Genomic DNA, 6,503 nt, shown 5'->3' on the forward strand with positions numbered 1-6,503 from the left:
TGGGAGAGTGGAGGGACGGCGCAGGAGAGGAAGACCCTCGATAAGATGGATCAACTCTGTGAGTGGAGTGGTGGGAATGAGTGTGTTTGGGACGGCGAGGTTGGCACAGAATAGAACGGCTTTTAGGGTTCTTGTACATAGGGTTGCTAAGAGTCGCAAGCAACTCGATGGCACATAACAACAATAAAAATTCTACCTTGCCGTTCTATACACGTGACAGAATTTGTTATCTTTGTGATATATTTCTAGTCACTAGGCAGTTTATAAAGGTTATTAGATTTTCTTGAGAGGATGAAATAATTCAAGTCCATAAACATTAATCTTTCTATTTCACACACTTACATTGTTGGTAAAAGAATGTAGGATCTTGAGACTCCTTCTGTGTTCTCTTCCTTCTTTAAACATAAGATACCAAAGTTCAAGCCAATACCAGGGCTTCTTTATTCTTTGAAGTATCATGTCACTCATTCTACAAATGGGGTAAAAATACATTAGCTATTCAGAAATGCTTGTTTCTGGAACACCTTCTATTTGTTTCCTGACTTAGGTAAACATACGGTAATGCTGCTGCTGCTGAATCTTAGAGGATAGGAGAACCTCCTGTATTTTATGCTCAATGGTAAGGGCATGGGCTATCATCCAGTGAAGTGCATGGAAAAAAGAACCACAATAATGGGTCACAATGAAGAATGCAGAATCCTTTTCAAGCTTCCTGACTAGCCAACCATTTGTTTTTGTTCTTCAACAGTAGCTTTCAAAGCTCCTGGGAAACTTAAGATGAAATGTACCTCTTTTCATTGTTGTAAAAACACTGATAATATACAATCTGCCAACTCAAAAATTTTTATGTGTACAATTTAATAACACAAAATGCTTCATTTTCTCATACAATCACCAATACTCACCGCCAAATTTTTTCATGTCCATTAACAAAACCCCATGCTATGTAATCAATGATGTCCCACATTCTCTTGTCTTTCCTGCCTCTGGTTAACACTGTTAAACTATAATCTCCATACATATCCCTCGTCTATGTATTTTATATTAGTGAAATCATACAATATTTGCCCTTAGGGAACTGGATTATTTACTTATTTTAATGGCCATCAATCCGAAATAAAAACATTAGTTACCTTCATCTGCGGGAAAAGACTCATTAAGTACACATCTCTGTGACATGCTGTCTTTCATCCCTCATCACTTCCAGTAACAGCAGAAATATCTCTGCATGATTCCCTCCTTCATCATGAAGTTAGATTACAACCCCTCAGAGAGGCCTTCCAGGTCACACAATTTGTAGAACTTACTTCCAATTTTATCTCTAATATCACTTTGATCTTTCCTTTCTAAGCAGTCATCATAATCGGCAAGTTTGTATTTATTAGTCCATTGCCTATCACCTAAACTATTCTATTTTGTGTGCCATTATGTAACTAGGGAAGGGTTCTGTGGTGGGTTAAGTGTTGGATTGCTAACTAAAAGTTTGTCAGTTTCAAACCACCACCTTCTTTGTGGAAGAAAGACTAGTCAATATGCTTCCATAAATATTTACAGCCTTGGAAGCACCACGTCACAGTTGCGCTCTGTTCTATAAAGTTATCGCAGTTACAATAAACTTGATGGCAGTGGATTCAGAGTAGTTTTTGTTTGTTTTAAATATAACTAGTGAAGGAGTCCAGGATGTGCAACAGCTCAATTCCTAACAAAACTTTTCTGGTAGGAACCCATCAGTGGTACAGTGGAACAGAGATTAAAATAAAACATAACAAAACAAACCAAAACCAAATCTAGTAATCTATTCCTGTAAAGATTAGCATCCTAGAAACCCAAAGGGCAGTTCAACTATGCCTTAGAGTGTTACCACAAGTTAGAATTGACTAGAAAACACACAACTACATATAACTAATGGAGTACTTGAGTGGTTCACAATTAAGTGATTAATTACTGATGAAAAGTTAACCCTTGGAACTTGGAGGTGCTTTGCAAAGTCAAGCTCGGTGATTTGCTTCCAACAGGTGACAGCCTTGAAAAACCTATGGAGCAATCCTGTTCACACATGGGGACTACTTGATAGAGAAATTATGCCACAGAGACTGACAACTTCAACTAGTAAACAACTTCAGCAATGATAGTAAGCAACGTGTACAATGACTGACACTCACAGATGTTCAGTAGTGAGGTCTCGTGGTCCAGTGATTAATAAATTGTATTGCCAACCCTAAGGAAGATGGTTTGAATCCATCGGCTTCTCCTCATGAGAAAGATGGACAATCTCTAATCAGAACTGGCTTTGACAAGCACTGTGACAATTGGACAATTAAAACAGACTTTCAAGGGGGGGGAAGAAGAACTAACTGGGGAGGAGGGTAGAGAAAATAGTGCAACAATGAATGAATGAAAACCCAAAATCTCTGTACGTGTTCATTAAAATTAATAAAATTTAATAATTAAAAAAAAAAGATGGACAATCTCCTCCTGTGTGATTTACAGCCTCTGCAAACCCACTGGGGATAACTATGAGTTGGTTCCAACTTGAAGACAATGAACTAAGTTGATCTGAAATGCTAAAAAAATACTGACATTAATAAAAATGAAGATAGAATAGGTGTCCTAGCTTCTTAATAGCTGGATAAGCAAAAACGGCTTTCCATGTAAAATCAATTGTTTAAATTACAAAACCAATGGACAGTCGGCATAGAAGATAGGGGAAAGCAGAATAAAGAACACGCAAACCACAATAAAAAGCAGCAATGACGGTCATAGCTAACATTCTTATATAGTGTCTTCCTATATCTTTGGATAGTTTTTCCACTTAGAAATACTTTTCTTTTTAATTATTCTTTTATTTTATGTTGGTTTATTTACAGAGTTTGTATACACCATTTTTCACCCCGATCTTTCCCATTTCCTTTACCCTCCCTCCCTCATCAAATTGTGTGACCCTGTGATGACCCTTCCTGTCCCTCCTTACGCTGCATCTACCATGCCTGCCTTGGATCCTCATACTCATTCTACAATAATGGTTTTTTTATACAGTATTTGCTACGAATACTTTTTATGCTTTCTGGTAATAATATAGAAAATATATTTACATTATCATTTTATCAAACTCATTGCCGTGGAGTAAGAATCAACTCACAGCTGACCCTTTGAAGGTTTTCTAGAGGCTGTAAATTGCATGGGAGGAGAATGCCTATATTTCTCCCACAGAGTACCTGGTGCACTAGAACCCACAGAGAAGCACCACCCTCCTGTTAGCAGTGCAGCTTCCCTATGGACTATACCATCAGAGCTCCCTCCAGCCCTGTAATATCAAACAATGATTATAAATCATGACATAACCTGGATGTACCATAAATTATCGAATCATCCCTCTAAATGTCTAAAAGACTAGGCTAAATTTTAGTATTTCGCTTGAAGCAATTTTTTAAAAGGGCACAATTTGTGCAACAATGAAAGAAACTTTTTAAATAGAAAACCGAACTAGGATGGGTAAGGAGGAAAATGTGCAACTATTATTGAACAGAAATCCAAGTTTACTGTAAATTCCATTAAAATAGCAATAAAAAAATTTTAAAAGGGCACAACCGAGATCAAAATGATAAAAATCATAAGCAAGACCTTTCAAAGGTTCAAATCAATAATAATTTTAAAAATAGTTGAAAATTTTTCATTTACCTATAAACTGCACGAATATATTCGGAATCATCATTATTTTGAGCACCGATATTCTTTCCCATAGCTGTTTCTATAAAACATGGGTGAGAAGGTTTCATTTAATTCATGTACATATCTTGCATTTGTTTTGCAGTGGGTGATGCTTTTAAAAAAGCATCTCTTCTGTTTGTATATATTTTACACTTTTTCTACTCCACCTTCCCCCTTCTCTGGTACCTCTTGTTTTGTCTGCTTCCTGGTTTTGGTTCTCCTTTTATTTTCTTGTGACTTTGCCCCTATCTCCAGAAGACCCTGTTGCAGCTCAGTGTTCTCATTTAGCAGTGAGACCAACTCAATGAATCCAGGACCTCCTGATTGATCTTCCCAACTGAATGGTCTTTTCTACTTGAACTATATTAGCTTGTCATTAGACCTTTACAAAGCATTGTGACTTACCACAGATTATATCTAAGGCGCAGAGAGTGATGTCAAAAAAGCAGTTAAATGCATCTTTGTCAACATGTTTTTCAAACTTTTTAACCAATATATTTGCTTGTTCATTCATAACATCTAAGAAATCATCCAGAATTGTGAAGTGGAAGGTAGGTGTTAGCATTTTCCTCCTGTTGCGCCATTTGTTTCCAGTACTAGAAATATAAGGGGTTATGCATTTAAAAACAAGTAACACTCAAAGCAAAGCAATTAAAGCATAAATCTAGCTAACTAAACAAAACTTTCTTGAAACTATTTATGCTACCAATTCTAAGAATGACACATTGAATTGTTCAGAATGACAAAAGAAAATGATATATAATTTTCATACATAGTTATATAATGTAGATGTTTGGGCGTTTGTTACATTACTAATAGATTAAATAGTGTTCCTAACAACTGAATTTTTTTTACTCTGATTTGAGTGAAAGTTTGCAGCACATATTGAGAGTTTCCCCCCTTCATACTATCACTTATAATATACACATTGTCTGATCATTCTATATTGTCTTTCCTTTCACCCAACTTAATAACATTTTATTGCCTACTAATTTGCTTTCTTCTCCCTTTCCCCTCCCTGGTGATCATATTAGAATGACTCTTTCTGTATGTAAACTTTTCTCTAGCTTTTCAGAACAGTAGATTTACACAATAGCTGTCCTTTGGTGAAAGACTTATTTCACTCATCATAATGCCCTTTACAGCTGAACATTTATATATTTAATTTGCTAACAGCATGCATTATCAAAAGCTCCATGATTTCACCTTAGCCTCTCTGAGTTGGAATCCTCTACATTCCCTACAGAGGTCCTAGTTTTATTCTTACTAGATTCTTCCTTGGAGGGCAGCCCTCCAATTCTTGATGCCAGTTGAAAAGTTGAGCTTACTGTGCTCAGTGCACTTCTCTGTTGCTGATTATATTTTTTTATCTTTTTTAACATAAACAGAGAATATGTTAGGAAAAAGAACTTTTTTCCTTATATATTATCAAACTCATATATTATGAAAGACACAGAGAAACATGTGCGTATTTCTCCATGAACAAAGGCTGACCATGTGCATTTTTAAGATGTCCTTGCTTAAAGTTCTCATCTGCCTTACTGCACTCATAAATTCAGAATTTCCTAATCCTGAACACTGTAGTAATAATTTTTAACCCAGTGGCTATAGATTGCCAAATGTCCTAGACTCCTGTTTGTCAAAGCTCTCTGTCAAAGTTTCACTCTTATCCAGTCTTCTTCTTCCAAAGTCTCCTCTAATTCTAGCCAGTTCAGTATTTCTACAGAAAAGCTACCTTATTACATATGGAAGTAACTGGTTCTAAGAGATAATTTTACAAACTTATGCAGACATACCTTGTTAGAAGTCCTTGGCCAAGCCATGGTTCTAGGAACTTGTACATAGATGATTTGTCAATTTGCTTTGAACTAGCTAAAATTATCTTAGAACCAGAAAAAAAAATATTTTTTGAGAAATATATATACACTCAAACCAAAACCAACGCAACAAACAAATAAACAAAAAAACCTCCTTTCAGTTAAGACTACCTGGCTAGAATCCAACTATGTTGTCATAGTTAATTTGAAAATATTCTTTTTTTCTGTATTGTTTTTATTCTTGAATCTGAATGAAATGAAATTAGAGTTTAATCCATGATGATCATTTCATTTTGGACTGACAAAATGAAGATGCAGAGACAGAAAATGTTCAAGATGATTCCCAGGTTGCTTTTAGAAAGAGAAGCAAACTAGAAAGCAGTCTGTTAGTAAGAGGAAATGAATAAGAAAGAGGGTCACAACTAGGGTAGGAGAGGAATTAAAATCATGAGTTCATTTTCAGGTATGTGAACTTGCAGGAATCAGCATTTGTCACAGTTTGAAAGGAGGATGGAAGCTCAGGGAAAAGTTGCAAGCTGAAGATGAACAGGTGAGTGTGTCCAGTATATACCTAAGATGGTGCAGACTGCGAACACTTGGAGTCAAAGGAGAGTAAGAGAGGCAGGAGCATCTAGGGCTGAGCGCAGGATGCTACTGTCCAGGATCTTGCTTGAGTCCCTTCTCTAACAGATCTCTGCCAGTAACTCGCAGCCCAACTTAGCACAGCAGTGACTCAAAGGTGATCCTTCAACAGATTTGCAAAGGTGGAACCTCACATAGGAGGAGATCACCCATGTCTCTTCCACGGAGCAGCTGGGGGATTCAAATATTTGAGTTGCTAGCACAACTCCTGTCATCTGCATAACGGAGATTGTTAATAGATCATCTCCGTTATGCAGATGACACAACCTTGCTTGCTGAAACTGAGGAGGACCTCATGCACTTGCTGCGAAGGGTCAAGGACTGCAGCCTTCAGTA

General features: G+C 36.7%; 1 pseudogene; it reads right to left on the bottom strand.

Moving 5' to 3' along the window:
- Positions 1-6,503, bottom strand: part of LOC102864391 — a 44,109-nt pseudogene that overhangs the window by 16,344 nt on the left and 21,262 nt on the right.

This window comes from Elephantulus edwardii, unplaced genomic scaffold (genome assembly GCF_000299155.1).
Source record: "Elephantulus edwardii isolate Elephantulus edwardi_28Jun2011 unplaced genomic scaffold, EleEdw1.0 scaffold00018, whole genome shotgun sequence".
NCBI lineage: Eukaryota > Metazoa > Chordata > Mammalia > Macroscelidea > Macroscelididae > Elephantulus > Elephantulus edwardii.